Raw genomic sequence first — 19,289 nt, 5'->3', positions numbered from 1 at the left:
TGGTTTTGGTTTTTGGTTCCCACAGTCAGTGGAGGAAGTTTTGTTTATTAAATCTTTTTTGAACTCTGGATAAAGGATCTTTATTCCTGCAAATGGGTTACTGCAGAGGCAAACCGTGACATTACAACTCCACCAAGATGTCTGACCCAGCAGGAAGAACCCAGAGACAAGACCCTTCCTTACCTGCCTCTGGTGAGAGTGCTGCAGGAGAAGCCAGCCTTCCTGTTCTGACCCAGGAGCTCCGCAGCTGCATGTCAGGGTTGCAGCAGTTGCATGGACGTGTAGCCAGACTGGAGCAAGCGCCTGCTCCCCCTCGACAGGTTCGTTTGGGTCGTCCTGAAACTTTTTCTGGTACCGCAGAGGATTGTCGACCATTCCTCACCTCCTGCCGGCTCCATTTTGACTTTAAACAAGCGAATTCCCCTCGGAGCAGAGCAAGGTGGCTTTTGCCTTGAGTTTCCTGACGGGCAGAGCCAAGAGGTGGGGGCTGGCTGAGTGGGATCGTGGAGCGGAGGTGGTTCGTTCCTTCCGGGCCTTTTCCACTCAACTCCTCGTGGTGTTTGATCCCTCAACACCGCACCGCGCGGCTGCTTCTGAGCTGCTCCGGCTCAAACAAGGAGATGACAGCGTGGCGTCCTATGCAGTACAGTTCCGGACGCTGGCGGCAAGCTCCCGCTGGCCTGATGATGCACTGGCCGACGTCTTCCTTCAGGGGCTCTCCAGCGAGCTCAAGGACGAGCTAGCCGCGAGGGAGGTTCCTGAGGAGCTGGAGGACCTTATCGATCTGGCTGTACGCATCGATCGGCGGAGGATGGAGCGCCTTCATGATGAACTCCGCCCACTGACTTCTTCACCTCGTCCTCACCCGATTTCTGTGAGTGTTTCTCACCTGGGCAGTGATGCCTCGCCCTCGGAGCCCATGCAGCTAGCGGGTCGGGTGTCATCCTTTTCTCCGCCCTCACGACCGCCCACCAGTGTGCGGTTGACATATGGGACAAGACACGGTGAATATGACACCCTTATTGATTCCGGCTCTGATGGGGATCTGATGTCCCAGGCAGTGGTAAGCGAACTTTTGATTCCAGTCGAGGAGGTGTTTCCTGCATTGTCCATCCATGCTGTAAATGGTTCCCTTATCCACAAGGTGACTGCACGCACTGTTCCTGTCACTGTGACGGTCTCTGGGAACCACACAGAGAGGATGTGTTTTTTTGTGGTTGACTCTTTAGTGCCTCCTGTGATCCTGGGTTACCCCTGGCTAAGCAAACACTGTCCCCATATTGACTGGGTTTCTGGCCGCGTGTTGACGTGGAGTCCTTTTTGTTTATTGAACTGTTTGTCTGCTGCTCTTGTTCGCCCTGTTTCTAGCCAGCCTCCCTTGGAACCACCTGACATCAGTAATGTTCCCCCCGAATATACAGACTTGGCTGCGGTGTTCAGTAAGGTTCGTGCTAAGAACCTGCCCCCTCACCGTCCTTACGACTGTGCTGTGGACCTCCTTCCTGGTGCTCAACCTCCTAAAGGCCGTCTCTATCCTCTGTCCATCCCTGAGACAACAGCCATGGAGGAATACATTCAGGAGGGCTTACAGGCAGGCATTATTCGGCCATCCTCATCACCTGCGGGGGCAGGGTTTTTCTTTGTGGGCAAGAAGGATGGGGGTTTACGGCCGTGTATTGACTACAGGGGTCTGAATAGTGTCACGGTTCGTAACACTTACCCCCTGCCTCTCTTGCAGTCTGCCTTTGACCAGATTAGAGGGGCTCGGGTGTTCACTAAGCTGGATCTACGGAACGCTTATCATCTGGTGCGCATACGGGAGGGGGATGAGTGGAAAACTGCCTTCAACACCCCGTGCGGCCATTTTGAATACCTGGTGATGCCTTTTGGACTGACAAACGCACCAGCTGTGTTTCAGTGTTTTATTAATGATGTGTTGAAGGACATGATTAACAGATTTGTGTACGTCTATCTGGATGACATTTTAATTTTCTCCCCAGACCGTAAAACACATGTGCAGCACGTCAGGGCCGTTCTGCAGCGCCTACTTGAGAACCAGCTCTTCTGTAAGGCTGAAAAGTGTGAGTTTCACACCACCAAGACTAAGTTCTTGGGGCATGTGATCACGCCTGGAGAGGTACAGATGGACTGTGACAAGGTCAAAGCGGTTCTCGAGTGGCCTACACCTACTGGTCGGAAGCAGCTTCAACGCTTCCTGGGGTTTGCCAACTTCTACAGGCGCTTCATCAGAGGTTTCAGTGGCGTGGCGGCACCCCTCCACAGACTCACCTCGGCTAAGGTACGTTTTCTCTGGGACACTGCTGCCGACATGGCCTTTGCCGAGCTCAAAAGACGGTTCTCTGCGGCCCCTATCCTGACCCAGCCTGACACCTCCAAGCAATTCATTGTGGAGGTTGATGCGTCTGAGTCAGGGGTGGGTGCTGTGCTGTCACAGAGAGAGTCTGATAATAAAGTACATCCCTGCGCGTATTTCTCCTGCAAGCTCACTCCTGCAGAGAGAAATTACGACATAGGGAACAGAGAGTTGCTAGCTGTTAAGCTAGCACTCGAAGAATGGCGCCACTGGTTGGAGGGTGCTGAGCAGCCGTTTTTGGTGTGGACCGACCATAAGAACTTGGAGTATGTACGGACTGCCAAGCGCCTTAACCCCCGCCAAGCACGGTGGGCTCTGTTTTTTTGACAGGTTTAACTTCAACCTCTCCTTCCGTCCGGGCAGTAAGAACATTAAACCTGATGCCCTGTCCCGCCAGTACCAGCAGGAGGGTGAGGCTTTGGAGTCAGAGTCCACGTTCATCGTGCCGCCCGACTTGGTCCTTGGGGTCTCTCGTTGGTCCTTGGAGCGTAGGATCAATGCTGCAGTCCGAGACCCCACTACCATTCCGTCTGGATGCCCCCCACACTGTTTGTTTGTTCTCCCAGGTTTTCGCCCGGCGGTGTTGAAATGGGGGCATTCATCACGCCTGGCCTGCCATCCTGGGGTAACCAGGACTGCCTTCCTGGTAGCGCAGCGGTTCTGGTGGCCTACGGTGTCGTCTGACGTTCGAGCTTTTGTCTCCTCTTGCCCAGTGTGTGCCAGCGTCAAGTCACCCAGAACTCCTCCGGCTGGACTCCTGCAACCTCTACCTGTTCCCTCCAGACCTGGGTCCCACATTGCAATGGACTTCATCACTGGACTACCCAACTCTAAGGGTAAGACTGTGATCCTGACTGTAGTGGACAGGTTCTCAAAGATGGTGCATGCTATACCCCTGCAGAGATTGCCATCGGCTCAGCAACTGGCGGAGGTGGTGGTGCGGCATGTTTTTCGGCTGCACGGACTTCCGGAGAACATCACCTCGGATCGAGGACCCCAGTTTGTTGCAGCTTTTTGGAAGGAGTTCTGCAGACTCCTTGGAATAACGGTCAGTCTGAGCTCTGGTTTCCACCCTCAGACAAATGGTCAAGTAGAGCGCTTTAACCAGGATCTGGAGACCACCCTGCGTGCTATGTGCCTGAAGAACCCCCAGACTTGGTCCTCTCAACTCCCCTGGGCTGAGTATTCGCACAACACCCTGGTTAATTCTACTGGCTTCTCCCCCTTCCAGGCTGCCTACGGGTACCAACCGCCTCTCTTCCCCCATCAGGAGAGGTCGGCTTCCACCTCTGGTCCTGCAGCATTCGTGAGGCGCTGCCGTTGTACATGGACTGAGTACCGTTCCCGACTGGTTCGGAACCAGGAACGGTTCACCTCCGTGGCTAACCGCCGGAGGTCTGCTGCTCCGGAGTACAAGGTGGGTGACAGGGTTTGGCTCTCTTCGGCTGATCTGCCACTGAAGGGGGGTGCCAGGAAGATGCGGCCCCGATTCATCGGACCCTTCCCCATCACCAAGGTCATCAACCCAGTAGCCGTCAGGTTGGAGCTCCCTCGGGCACTGAGAGTCCACCCTGTGTTCCATGTGAGCAAGCTGAAGCCTGAGAAACTCTGTCCCCTGCAGACGCCACCTGCGGTCCCTCCAGCTCCCCGCATTGTGGATGGCGGTCCTGTCTACAGCGTGAATAAGCTCTTGGCCTCGAGGAGAGTGGGCAGGGGCGTCCAATACCTCGTGGACTGGGTGGGTTACGGCCCGGCGGACAGACAATGGGTCCCAGAACGCCACATCCTCAGCCGTGATCTGATCGATCAGTTTCACCGGGAACACCCCACCCAGCCGAGGCGTCCGTCTGGGAGCCGGACTTTGTGAGGGGGGTTATGTTATGATTCGCCCCTTTTTGTGTTTGTGTTTAACTTTTTCTCTGTTGTTTTTGTTCAGGTCAGCTGCAGCTCCTCTCAGGAATCCTCCCCTTCCCTGTGAACCTCCTGGAGTGCTGCAGCTGAACCACATCGTCTTGATTGCCCTCACCCTATTTCAGGCCACTGCTGCCAGTCATCAGTGTGGAGTTGTCTTTGCTGAGTTGTACTTGTATGGATTGAGTTTGGTTTTGGTTTTTGGTTCCCACAGTCAGTGGAGGAAGTTTTGTTTATTAAATCTTTTTTGAACTCTGGATAAAGGATCTTTATTCCTGCAAATGGGTTACTGCAGAGGCAAACCGTGACATCCTTGGGCAAGACACTTAACCCCATTTGCCTGCTGGTGGTGGTCGGAGGGACTGATGGCGCCTGTGCTCGGAAGACTCGCCTCTTTTAGCTGTGGCTACATTGTAGCTCATCACCACCAGAGTGTGAATGTGTGTGTGAACGGATGAATGATACACTGTAGTGTAAAGCACTTTGAAGTCATCTGACTCTGAAAGGCACTATACAAGTGCGGGACATTTATCATTTATCATTGGTGTGTTGGTCTGACTTCAAAGTGCTTTACTATGTTGCCGTGGGCTCCTCTCACGGCGGACAGTCAGTCCTTGCGCTCCCGGGCTGGGGCGGCCCGTCCGAGCTCCAGTTAGAGAAGATGTCTACCCCTCTGCATCCAGCCTAATAATGAATCACGAATGAAGGAATCTGCTGCTGATTGGTTATACCCGCCAGTCAGAGGCTCCCATAGGCATAAACATCAGCCGGCAATCAGTAGGGGAGTGGGTGTGTTGGATCAGCTCAGCAGTTCAGCAGCTCAGTCTATCTATCTATCTATCTATCTATCTATCTATCTATCTATCTATCTATCTATCTATCTATCTATCTATCTATCTATCTATCTATCTATCTATCTATCTATCTATCTATCTATCATCTATCTATCATCTATCTATCATCTATCTATCATCTATCTATCATCTATCTATCTGACGTATTCCTGCGTTGCCTCAGCTTGGTGATAAACTCTGCCCTCACACATTGTAAGACTCAGAAACAAACAGGGTGGAGGGGTGGAGTGTAGTGGTTTATAGACGCGGTGTTATTTGCACAGAATGTGTGTGAGAGAAAGGAGAAGAGAGAGAGAGAGAGAGAAGAGAGAGAAAGATAGAGAGAGAGAGAATCAAATGCTGGCTGAATTGGGCCCAAATACCCAAGGTTAATTTTGTGAGAAAGCTGCAGTGCCCAGATAAGACCATCCCTGCAAATGAGTTCTGCCTGCCTGGATTACAGCTAAATTTATGCAGCTTTCCTTATCCTTTCACAAGCTCCTATGAAGTGGCATAATTAACTTGCACACATGAAATGTGCACATTTTCTGCATGGTGGAAACATTCCTCATTTTACTGCTTTGATTTTTTTGGACCGTTCACAAAGGTACTTAAAATGTGCTCTTTTTCTCAAGTTTGGAGATTTGTCATTGTAACAACGCAATGTGCATCTTTTAATTCGTAATTGTTTTAATTACTCAATAGTTAAAAGGCTGCTGTCATTATATTTTGAACAGTAGCAGAAAAAAAACAAACAGCTCTCTATTTCTAGTCCTGCAGACTCGCTGATTATCGGATAGAAGGATGGCTTTTCAAAACTTTTAACTACAGGTTCATTGCTCCTGTTTAAACCTCAGAGCTGCTGTTTTGTTCACTAAGCAGGTGGACATGTGTGCCACGTACCACTAAAGAAGTTCATTCCAGCTCAGACTCAGAAAAATGCTTTATTTTCAAAGCACATGCAGTTGGGATGAATATATGCTAAGCTTCACTTGAGGACAGAGGGACATACTCTGCTATTACAAAGGTTTTTATCCCACCATGCTGCAGGCTGTTGTGTTTATCTGCTCCACCCCCATCCACCCACCAAACACACATAAACAAACACAAAATGTTGTCCAAAGTTGGCTTCCTTGAAGTCTACACAGAATTCAGCTCCTCCAGTGTGTCTTTAATACTGGTTCTGACTCCAGTAGTGGCAGACACTCAAAACAATACAAGAAAAATGTTAAAATTATCATCACAACTGCCAGTACAAGAATGGTTACGGGGTTGACTTTAGGTTCAAATTTTGAAATTACATTAAATAATCAGAATTTTTAGATGAGTGTCTGTACTTTTCCTCTCATGTTGCCCTAAAGGCATCTGGTCAGCATCACCACACAGCAATTGCCTTAAAGTGACTATGTGTATTTTCCCTGGTGATAGGGGGCAGTACATACATAAATAGTTGCAAGCAAGCTGTATTTTTGTGTTGGAGTAAGACCTTACCAACGGATGGCCATTAGGGTCAAAAAGCCCTGGGGAGTGCAAACTGAGCTAAATAACAAACACATTAGACTCCCTTTCATCACTGCAACAAGTGAAGAGGTAAATGTATAAAACAACAATACAGGTGCTGGCCAGTAAATTAGAATATCATCAAAAGGTTGAAAATATTTCAGTAATTCCATTCAAAACGTGAAACTTGTACATTATATTCATGCAATGCACACAGACCAATGTATTTCCGATGTTTATTACGTTTAATTTTGATATTTATAGGTGACAACCAATGAAAACATCAAATCTGGTATCTCAGAAAATTAGAATATTCTAAAGGCCAATGAAAAAATGTTTGTTTCTCTAATGTTGGCCAACTGAAAAGAATGAACATGAAAAGAATGTGCATGTATAGCACTCAATACTTAGTCGGGGCTCCTTTTGCCTCAATAACTGCAGTAATGCGGCGTGGCATGGACTCGATCAGTCTGTGGCACTGCTCAGGTGTTATGAGAGCCCAGGTTGCTCTGATAGTCGTCTTCAGCTCCTCTGCATTGTTGGGTCTAGCGTATTGCATCCTCCGCTTCACAATACCCCATAGATTTTCTATGGGGTTAAGGTCAGGCGAGTTTGCTGGCCAATCAAGGACAGGGATACCATGGTCCTTGAACCAGGTGCTGGTGGTTTTGGCACTGTGTGCAGGTGCCAAGTCCTGTTGAAAGGTGAAGTCTGCATCCCCATAAAGTTGGTCAGCAGCAGGAAGCATGAAGTGCTCTAAAACTTCCTGGTAGACGGCTGCATTGACCCTGGACCTCAGGAAACAGAGTGGGCCAACACCGGCAGATGACATGGCACCCCACACCATCACTGACGGTGGAAACTTTACACTGGACCTCATGCAACGTGGATTCTGTGCTTCTCCGCTCTTCCTCCAGACTCTGGGTCCTTGATTTCCAAAGGAAATGCAGAACTTGCTTTCATCAGAAAACATAACTTTGGACCACTCAGCATCAGTCCAGTCCTTTTTGTCCTTGGCCCAGGCGAGACGCTTCTTGCGCTGTTTCTTGTTCAAGAGTGGCTTGACACACGGAATGCGACACCTGAATCCCATGTCTTTCATGAGTCTCCTCGTGGTGGTTCTTGAAGCGCTGACTCCAGCTGCAGTCCACTCTTTGTGGATCTCCCCCACATTTTTGAATGGGTTTGTCGTCACAATTCTCTGCAGGGTGCGGTTATCCCTAGAGCTTGTACACTTTTTTCTACCACATTTTTTCCGTCCCTTCGCCTGTCTGTTAATGTGCTTGGACACAGAGCTCTGCGAACAGCCAGCTTCTTTAGCAATCACCTTTTGTGTATTGCCCTCCTTGTGCAAGGTGTCAATGATTGTCTTTTGGACAGCTGTTAAGTCAGAAGTCTTCCCCATGATTGTGGTGCCTTCAAAACAAGACTGAGGGACCTTTTAAAGGCCTTTGCAGGTGTTTTGAGTAAATCAGCTGATTAGAGTGGCAGCAGGTGTCTTCTATATTCAGCCTTTTCAGAATATTCTAATTTTTTGAGATACCAAATTTGGAGTTTTCATTAGTTGTCACTTATGAATATCAAATTTAAATGTAATGAACATTGGAAATACATTGGTCTGTGTGCATTGCATGAATATAATGTACAAGTTTCACGTTTTGAATGGAATTACTGAAATATTTTCAACCTTTTGATGATATTCTAATTTACTGGCCAGCACCTGTATTTAAGAATGGAGAAAGTTTTGTAACCATTACAAATTGCATTTTGTCCTCAAGGGCTCCCACAGAAGGAAACATGGCACCTAATTTGGCATCGCCCAGAGACTTGGGGTGTTTCTCAATGCCAAGGAACCTTTTCTTGATGTTTTGATCCCGCCCCAGTTACCTAGGAAACACGTCATCAGGAACCGCTAAGGCGTGTTCCAACGTTCAGGTTCTATCAGGGCACCTGTTCTCCATTTGTTAGCAGTTTAGCTAGCTGAGCAAGGATACACGGGAGGTGTCTTGTAGCTTAACCTTGGTAAAAAATTTTCCCAGAATACAGTATGCTGCGGTATTTTCAAAAGGATGGCGGATCAGAAGCCGGCAGCTACTTCGGGGGCAAATTTCTAGTTTAAAAGTAAGTCAACTAATTTAAAATGTTTTTTTTTAGATCAAAGTAGTTATCTATGGTTGGTTAGTTGCTTAGTAGTTGCAGCTTTGGTGGCTAGCGGGTAGTAACTCATTTACATATTTAACTTAACAAATGTAAACACAATTTAAAAAGTAAAAGGCTCATTGTATATTTATACTGAAACCAATACTTATAAAATATAATGTTATCTCCCATGTCACGTGAAGTTACGTGACCACCGTGGTCACGTGATGCAAGTCTGTTCCATTTAACCGTTTTCTTTGACCAAGGAAGGACAGTGTCCTCGTAAGCAAGGCACCTGGCCTCGCAAGGCCCGGTGCCTAGACATTGAGAAACACCCTTAGACCCGCCCCCATGTATTTTAGACCTGATTTTTATGGTTATATGTTATGAAGCCGCTAATACTTTTCAACAATTAGGCATTATTTAATTCATTTTCAACAACAGTTTGATGAATATTTCCAGAAAAAAATGGTAAAAACTACAAATTGTCTCTTTACATAATATTGGTCCTATCCACCCTACAACTGTGAATTTATCCTGACCTTTCCACTGGATGTGTAAGTGTTGTGAAACATCCGTGAAACGTCAGTGAAACACAGCAATTAGCCACCGTAACAGTGGATGGATATGTTTCCACCCTCCGTGAAGCATCTTAGAAGTGTGGGTAAGCCCCAACCTTTAAGGTGCCATCGTGAGAACACAGCAGTAAGGAACTAACAGTGCTCCACCCTAGGTCTGTTTAAACTGTCCCCTTCTAGAAAACCTTTCCTTGAGTGCCCTAGAGCAGGTATTAGGCTGGGAAATGATCACGGTTTCATGATTTCCATTATAAGTATTACTTAACATAAATAAATCACAGAAACACATTCCATAAAGTTTTTAACCTCCATTAGCTATTACTTGCTACTTTTCACAGATATGGCTTAGAAAAATAATTTTTTTAAATTAAAGTAATCAGCCTATTAGCCTATTTGCAAGTTTTCAGTTCCTGAAAAAAACACAAAAGTTTAACTGTTGAACTGGTCAGGGCTGACTTGACTTGCGCATGATGGAAATGTTAACAAACATGGTTTAAACAAACTAGTTGGTATTAAAGCTACAACTATGACCGGCAACCTTAAAGCGTTATTTTTTTTCATACCTCCTAACAAAGTTCTACATGTGTGGAGATGAAAACATTTGCAGTTATTCCCTTGCATTTGTCGTGAACCGGGGTGAGTACTCGCTCTCATTCCTAACATCTCTGAGTGTGTTGCAGGAGAGGGAGCGGCAGCTGCACCTTATCCGCTGGGTTGACTATTTAAGGAGATGGTGAACACTACTCGACGCCGGATGATTACTACTACTTGGTAGTTTTCCAGCCTTCGTTCTTGGTCACTCGTAACTCTCTAGTGAATATTGATTCTAGTGTTTTTGATCCTAGTGTGATTTTGTGTTTTGTTGGACTCACCCACCTCAGGTCCACTGCTCGCCTGGATTACTCACTCAACCTCCATAGGACTCCTGGTTTCCGTTGTCAGTCACGTTCATCATCCTCCTTCAGACCGACCCGCTCTTACGCTCTACCCTGCGCTTCCTCTCCAGCTCAGAACAACTCACCTCTGGATCCGCCCCGGCTCTCACCTCCCCTCGGTCCTCACTCTTACTCATTCCCCGTAAGTCTCCTCACAGTATTCCTGCCTCAACCGTTTCCCCTGGACTCACCTCTGGTTAACTCTCTCTCCAGACCCTGGTTCCCATTACTCCTGATCCGCTGGATTCCCAGCGTGCCCTCAGTTCCCCTTTTAATAAAATTATTTTACTTTACCTTCAATCTGTGTTCGGTGTAGTGATTCTGCATGTCTTGGGTTAGACTCCTGCCCCAAACTATGACAGCATTTGTCTAAAACTTGTAATCCATTGGACAATCCAGTTGTCGGTCTCAACGGACTGCCGCATTATCCTGGGTCCTCCATTCATTAAGCACTTGCGTATTTGGTTCTCCACTCAATAGTGTCAGAGATGGAGAAACAGCCGGCTGCTACCACTTCAACGTTAGAACTAAACTACCAGAGTCCAAAAAAGAAAAACACCATTTAAAGTCATGTTAAAAGTCAAGACAGCAAAAGACGTTTGGACCTAGAAAACTGTGACTGGTGTTTAGTGCTATCTCGTTTCCTCTGGCAATGTGGGTTCACATATCATACCCAATGAGAGAGGTGAGAGTTTTTCGACCGTGTTTGTGTTTCAAGGCTAGCTTGTTTTGTAGATTTACCATTTCAGCTTTAAATGTCAAAGTATGATGTTTATTCAAGGCAATGGTTAAGGATGGAGCCATCTAATGAAATGAAATTCTAAATATTACTAGTGCAGTTGCTATTATGAATATATCCTTAAACGTTATTGTAAGAATATTTTTTTGGACAAGGATCGTTGTCGTCGTCGTCTTCGTCGTTGTCGTTGTTGTCTTGCTCTGCTTATCCGGATCCGGGTCACAGGGGCAGCATCCCAACTAGGGAGCTCCAGAACATCCTCTCCCCAGCCACCTCCACCAGTTCTTCCGGCAGGACCCCAAGGCGTTCTTGGACCAGATTGGAGATGTAACCTCTCCAACGTTTCCTGGGTCGACCCGGGGGCCTCCTGCCGGCAGGACATGCCCGAAACACCTCCCCAGGGAGGCGTCCAGGAGGTATCTTGACCAGATGCCTAAACCACCTCAAATGCCTCCTTTCGATCTGGAGGAGCAGCGGTTCTACTCCGAGTCCCTCCCGAATGTCTGAGCACCTCACCCTATCTCTAAGGTTGAACCCGGCCACCCTACGGAGGAAACTCATTTCGGCCGCTTGTATTCGCGATCTCGTTCTTTCGGTCATTACCCAAAGCTCATGACCATAGGTGAGGATTGGGACGTAGATTGACCGGTAAATCGGCTTTCTGGCTCAGCTCCCTCTTCACCACGACAGATGAACTCAGCGTCCGCATCACTGCAGACGCCAAACCAATCTGCCTGTCGATATCCCGATCCCTCCTACCCTCACTTGTGAACAAGACACTGAGATACTTAAACTCCACTTGATGTAGGACCTCTCTCCCGACCCGGAGTTGGCAAGGCACCCTTTCCGGTCGAGAAACATGGTCTCAGATTTGGAGGTGCTGATCCTCATTCCAGCCGCTTCACACTCGGCCACAAACCTACCCAGCAAGAGCTGAAGGTCGGAGCTGGATGAAGCTAGGAGGACCACATCATCCGCAAAAAGCAGAGACGAGATTCTCCTGCCACCAAACTCGACACACTCCACACCACGGCTGTGCCTAGAAATTCTGTCCATAAAGGTAATGAACAGAACCGGTGACAAAGGGCAGCCCTGGCGGAGTCCAACCCTCACCGGGAACAGGTCCGACTTACTACCGGCTATGCGGACCAAGCTCACGCTTCTCTGGTAAAGGGACTGAATGACCCTTAACAAAAGGCCACCCACCCCATACTCCTGGAGTGTCCCCCCCAGGGTGCCCCTGGGGACACGGTCATAAGCCTTCTCCAAATCCACAAAACACATGTGGATTGGTTGGGCAAACTCCCATGCCCCCTCCATCACCCTTGCAAGGGTATAGAGCTGGTCCACAGTTCCATGGCCAGGACAAAAACCACATTGCTCCTCCTCAATCTGAGATTCATCTATCAATCGGACCCTCCTCTCCAGTGACTTGGAGTAGACATTTCCAGGGAGGCTGAGGAGTGTGATCCCCCTAGAGTTGGAACACACCCTCCAGTCACCCTTTGTAAAGATGGGGACCACCACCCTGGTCTGCCACTCCACGGCAACAGCCCCCGATGACCACGCAGTGTTGCAGAGATGTGTCAACCACGACAGCCCAACCACATCCATAGCCTTGAGACACCCAGGACGAATCTCTAATTACCCTCTGGGATTAATAAAGTATCTTTGATTGATTGATTGAATCTCATCCACCCCCGGGGCTCTGCCGCTGTGCAGTTGTTTGACTACCTCATCAACCTCTGACCCAGAGATTGGACAGTCCATCCCCAGGTCTCCCGGCTCTGGCCCCTCCTCGGAATGTGCTTAGGTGGGATTGAGGAGCTCCTCATAGTATTCCTTCCACCGTCCGACTATAGCCCCAGTTGATGTCAGAAGCTCCCCATCCCCACTGTAAACAGCGTGAGCGAGTTGCTGCCTCCCTCTCCTGATGCGCCGAACAGTTTGCCAGAACCTCTTTGGAGCCGATCGATAGTCTTTCTCCATGGCCTCACCAAACTCCTCCCACACCCAAGATTTTGCCTCGGCAACTGCCACTGCTGCACCCCGCTTGGCTATCCGGTACCCGTCTGCTGCCTCCGGAGACCCACAGACCAGCTACGCCCTGTAGGCCTCCTTCTTCAGCCTGACGGCTCCCCGAAGCTCTGGTGTCCACCAGCGGGTACGGGGGTTGCCACCACAACTGGCACCGGCCACCTTGCGACCACAGCTAGCAACAGCCACCTCAACGATTACAGAGTGGAACAAGGCCCACTCAGAGTCGATGTCCCCCACTGCTCTCGGGACGCGATCGAAGCTCTGCTGGAGGTGGGAGTTGAAGACCGTCTTGACAGGTTCTTCTGCCAGGCGTTCCCAGCAGACCCTCACTATGCATTTGGGTCTGCCAGGTCTATACGGCATCTTCCCCTGCCATCTGATCCAACTCACCACCAGGTAATGATCAGTTGACAGCTCCGCTATTCTCTTCACTCAGGTGTCCAAAACATACGGCCGCAGGTCAGATGATACGACCACAAAGTCTATCATCAATCTGCGACCTAGGCTGCCCCGGTAACAAGTCTATCGATGGGTATCCTTATGTTCGAACATGGTGTTCGTTATGGCCAAACTGCGGCTTGCACAGAAGTCCAATAACGAAACACCACTTGAGTTCAGATCAGGCGGGCCGTTTTCCCAGTCACACCCCTCCAGGTCATCCTGTCATTGCCCACGTGAGCATTGAAGTCCCCCAGCAGGACAATGGAGTCCCCTGATGGAGCACTATCTAGCACTCATCCCAGGGACTTCAAAAAGGGTGGGTAATCTGAACTGATATTTGGCGCATAAGCACAAACGACAGTCATGACTCGTTCCCCCACCCAAAGGCGCAGGGAAGCTACCCTCTCGTCCCCCGGGGTAAACCCCAACACACAGGAAGAGAGCCTTAGGGCTAACAAAAAGCCAACCCCAGCCCTCCGCCTCTCACCCGGAGCAACTCCAGCAAAGGAGAGTGTCCAACCCCTCTCAAGGATTTGGGTTCCAGAGCCAATGCTATGTGTCGAGGTGAGTCCAACTATATCCAGCCGATACTGCTCAACCTCTGCCACAAGCTCCTGCTCCTTTTCCACCAGCGAGGTGATTTTACATGTCCCATTAGCCAGTTGCCTCCCGCCTCGGTCTGCCACCCGATCCACACTGCACCGGACCCTTCATGTTCCTCCTGCGGGTGGTGGGTCCACAGTTGGATGAGCCCATGTATCCGGTTCGGACTGGGCCTGGCCGGGCCCCATGGGTGAAAGCCCGGCCACCTGGCGCTTGCTCACGGGCCCCAACCCCAGGCCTGCCTCCAGGTGGGTACCCCTCCGAGCTGGGTACTGCGACTCTTTGTTTTTACAACCATGAAAGATCTTCTGATCTGATTCAATTTTTTTGAACAAGGATAAATTATACTATTGCTAAGTAAAATAGGAATTACACGGAGGTGTTGTTGATTAAATGTTAAAATGGCTTACCTTTTATGCTTGTTATAGGCAAATACAAGTACAACCCTTGCTCATTGGATTGTTAAAATATTACTTGAAATTACTTCAGCCCCAAGGGGCAGCCATTGTGTGAATTTTGTGAAGCCAACCATGAGGTGACAAAAACAGCAAAAATCGCAGTCCTTCAGACCCAAAGCTCAGCTCTACTAGGTCTACATGGGATATGATCCAACTCACCATGAGGTGGTGATTTGTTGACAGCTTCAGCCAAGTGTCCAAAACACATATCCACATGTAAGATGAATGGACTGCAACGTCAATCATTGACCCACAAGTCAGACTCACCTGGTAGTAAACATAATGATAGGTGTTAAACATGGTGTTTATTATGGCCAAACGTCCAATTACATAACACCCCTTGGGTTCAGGTTGGGCAGGCTGTTCTTTCAAGTCCCAAATATGCTGCCATGGTGAAGTGTCCCAAGCTGCTGATGTTTCAGACTTCTAAGACTATTTGATGTGAAAATGATGGTTAAAAATAATGGAAGGATGGATGGATGGATGGATGGATACATGGGTGTTGCATGGGTGGATGGATGATGGATTGTTGGATTAATGGAAAGATGGATAGATGGATGCATGGATGGATGATGGATGGTTGCATGGATGGTAAATGGATGGAAAAATAATGGATGGATGATGACTGGATGCATTGATGGTGCATGGATGGATGGATGATGGATGGTTGCATGGATGGATGAATGATGTATAGTTGCTTGGATGGTGCATGAATAGATGGATGAATGGATGGATAAATGAATGATGGATGGTGCATGGATGGATGATGGATGGATGCATCAGCGGTGCATGGGTGGATGGACGATGGATGGTTGCATTGATGGATGCATGGATGAATGGATCGATGAATGGATGCATGGATGGATGGAGCATCAATGGATGGATGTGGTTGATTTGAGATCCAGATGATGTGGACACCATAGGGACATAGTGGAAGCTGAAGTGGAAAGCAGCAGCAACAACAACAAAAATATTTGTATCAATCAAATGGACACTAAAGATGTCATTGAGAAAAAAAAGTCAAAAATCAAGCAAACAGCATTTTGTTCCACACTTTTTCTGTGGGACAACTACATCCGGTCAATATGCTGATTGTCAGCAAGACAGGAGACAAATTAATTTTCAGCATTCACAAATGAATGTGAGAGGAGATGGATTTGGTCTAAAAAGACTCAGATTTCTGTTTTGTTCAGTGTTGTGGATTATAAAGGAAGAGCATCCACATCCTGAACGGTCACATAAACAAACTCTAACACATGCCAGCAGTTTTTAATCAGAAACTCTAAGCAGAATCTTTTTAATCATGTACGTGTTGGATGTTGAATGAAGGCAGGGGATAACAGAACATTTGTTCCAGCTCTTAGAATGGGAAAACGGTTAAAACGCCTAAAAGCTTAAATCACTTTTTTCATATCAGTTGTGATAATCAGTACTTGCACCAGTGTTGCACCAGAAAGAAAGACGCTTTGCAAAGTTGCAATCACTTCCATTGTGATCATATTTTGTGTAATCCAGCAATTTTCCCAATCCGGATTATTTTATCTCCCTGCTGATAAACAGAGGCGAAATAAAGTCAGGCTTCATTTACACAATCCATGCTAGAAATAATCACCCATCCCCAATGAATGCTGTATGAATGTCCCAATTTTTACTAAACAGTTTGTTTCTACATCAGGTACATCAGATCTAGACTGTACGTATGACATAGGGCTGTCAAATGGTCATGTTGATTGCAATTAATCATTTCACAGCCATAACTGACATGTTATTTTTTATCACAATAAAGATGTAAGAATTCTACAGTGAAATAATCACATAACAGTCTATTGTCTCAATCATGTTGGAAGAAAGGTTATATAGAAACAGATTTCACTCTCAGCCGGCTAGGGTTTTTTCAGTTTTTCTTCTTTCAACAAAAAACAAAAGAGGGACAGTTTCTTTTTGCACAATCGGTGAGTTTGTGAGGTTGCAGAGTTTCTGGGGAGCAGCACTGGCAGCCATAAAGCTCCAAAATTTTTAAAAGAACTGAAGCCAGTAAACTGGAGCGACCCAGAGGTTATTTCTTGTACCCCAAAGACACCACGGCATCCCTTTGTACTTGTTATGAATGAGCTAACATTGGGCTAACAAAGCTAATATTAAACTAGAAGCAAATAGTTGGTTCTAAAAATACCTCAAGCTACTTTTTCAATTACCAACAACTCAATGTTACAGTGAAATGTATGTATGAAGTGAATAATGAGTCAGTCGTGCCGTTTTACTTCCTTTAACAGGGGTGGGCAATCCTGGTCCTCGAGGGCCACTATCCCACATGTTTTACTGTTTTCCCTGTTTCAACACACCTGATTTCATTCAGCAGATTAGCTGGCTTCTGCAGCTTGATGAGCTGCTGAATCAACTGTGTTGGAACTGGGAAATAACAAAAAGATGGAGGATACCGGCCCTCGAGGACTGGAGTTGCCCACCCCCGCTTTAATAGGTCGTTCTATAACAGCAAGCTAATAGCAAGACACCAAACTACCACACTTCCACAATGCCCGAGAAACATTACCGTAATAAAGTTAAAGTCTCATTATTCCTCACACACTGGTGAAATTCATCTCCGCTTTTGACCCATACTCATGGGGAGCGGTGAGATGCAGCTGTGTCTTCGCTTGGGAACTATTTGGTGGTTTGGCCCCCAAATCCAAGCCCTTAAAGCTGAGTGCCAAGCAGGGAGGCATTGGGTCTCATTTTTAAAGTCTTTGTTATGACCCGACTGGGATTTAAACCCAGATCTCCCAGGCCCAGGGCGGACACTCTACGACTAGACCACCTAGAAGGTAAGTAACTAAGTGTAGTATGTACACCCAAGAGTGCTAACATCAGATATGACAGTTTATTTATTTACTTATCAATTTACTGTTTATCTGCTTGTCATCTAGAATCTTTTGGTGCTGATCCATAACAGCCAGGAAACTCATGGAATGGGAGTTAGTAACCTTTTGTCTATAAGAATAGACTGCAGTAACCAAATATGACCACATGATGGCAGTCTTACTTCTTTCTAACATAATGCAATAGGGATGCGCGATATATTGGCATCAGTATTGGTATCGGCCAATGTTAGTCACTTTTTAACATCGGTATCAGACCGATAATTAAAACTGGGCCGAAATTAACGATTCCTTTTTCCATTTTGTTGTTCATAGGGGGGAGGCAGGTGATGATGCATACGTTTTAGGTGACAGTGATGGATTATCTCAGAAACGTTAATGTGTGTGTGTATGTCTATATATGCGATGTCATCAATGTATCTGATGGCTGTGGTAGGAAGATTCCTCAATCACATGGTGGTCTTGTGATGTTAGCATGTCTGGTGCACTCTTTACTGACCAGGTGCACACAGTTCTACCTCTTCTAATATTGCACGTTGACAAGAACTTTTCATCGTAAGCCATACAAATAGCATATTTCACACCAGCGAGCTTGAAAGTATTAGATCACCTGCACAACTAGATCTCTAAACGGACTTAACTATACCTAAACACATAAATGAAACGTGTTTCCAAGACTAAGATAGACAGACACGTTGAAAAACGCTGCCATCTTGGCATTGTGAAAGACCAGCTGGGCAGAATTAATCAGACCTCCGGAGGGTAAAATGAAACAAACACAATTGTGTGATTTTATCACATTTTGAAAATTCTGAGATAATCCTGACTTTATCTCCTCCACTGTAAAACTGACAGACATGCTGTCACACATCTGCAGAATGAGTGTGTTCCAGATGTTCCAGCACTGCTGCTTGAACAATCTGTATTTAATTGTATTTTTGTTTTAGTCTGGAGCTCCTGCCTTGTCTGACTCGACATTGTGCCCACCATGGTCTCCTCGGTCATTGATGGCGTTGACCCTAAAACGACTCTTCTCAGTTTAGCCAGAATGTGGAGAATTGAGAGAAACTTGAAGTTGGAGACCAAATTTAATAAAAGGAACACTCTTTTTTCATTAATGACCTTTAAAACGTCTCCTCCAGTCACTTACTTTCAGTTTGTGAAACAATGCAGTGACAACCGGACTAGGTCCTTTAGCCTCTGATCAGTAGGAGGCTCGGCTCCGAGGAACGTGGGGTTTGCAAACTTCTATCTGATGAATAGTTCTTCATTATTAAAACCACCGAGCACATCCCCTGTCTCTGCTGCAATCAGAGCATTGATTGCAGGACAATGGATGTGTTTGACTGAGGAATAATCAGACTCTTCCCGTTTTGACTTCAAAGGAAAATCAGCAGCATGCAAATATGAGGTTAAAATCACGGCTCGCCACCTCGTAACGAGGTCAGAGCAGTCTGCGAGGAAGTCTGAGCACACCCAAGTCTGGAAACAGTCCTCTTTGAACTAAAGGTTGATTTATTTACACAAACTCTTGTTGTACTGCAGAGGGCAGTGCCAGTGCAGGAAGGTGCACCAGCAGAACAGGTACTAAAGTGCCCGATGATCGCACAGACACAAGAAAAAGAGTATTTCAGCCGTCCAGAGGAATAAACTGTATCCTCCCTGGGACTCCGCTTGAAGATGCTAAATGTAGATTGATGTTAATCAGTGAACAATAACATCATTATTTATTCAATTTAGAAATATTCAAATTGGCGCTGAATCAAGGAGTACTTGGCGAGTCCAATCAACCCAGTGTGTCTGTAACGTCTTGAAATTAGCCGGCTCTAATTATCGACTCAAAGATGTGATTTGTTTGGCAA

Source organism: Nothobranchius furzeri, chromosome 11 (genome assembly GCF_043380555.1).
Source record: "Nothobranchius furzeri strain GRZ-AD chromosome 11, NfurGRZ-RIMD1, whole genome shotgun sequence".
Taxonomy (NCBI): domain Eukaryota; kingdom Metazoa; phylum Chordata; class Actinopteri; order Cyprinodontiformes; family Nothobranchiidae; genus Nothobranchius; species Nothobranchius furzeri.
The sequence above is the reverse complement of the archived record's forward strand: the minus strand, read 5'-3'. Positions refer to the sequence as shown.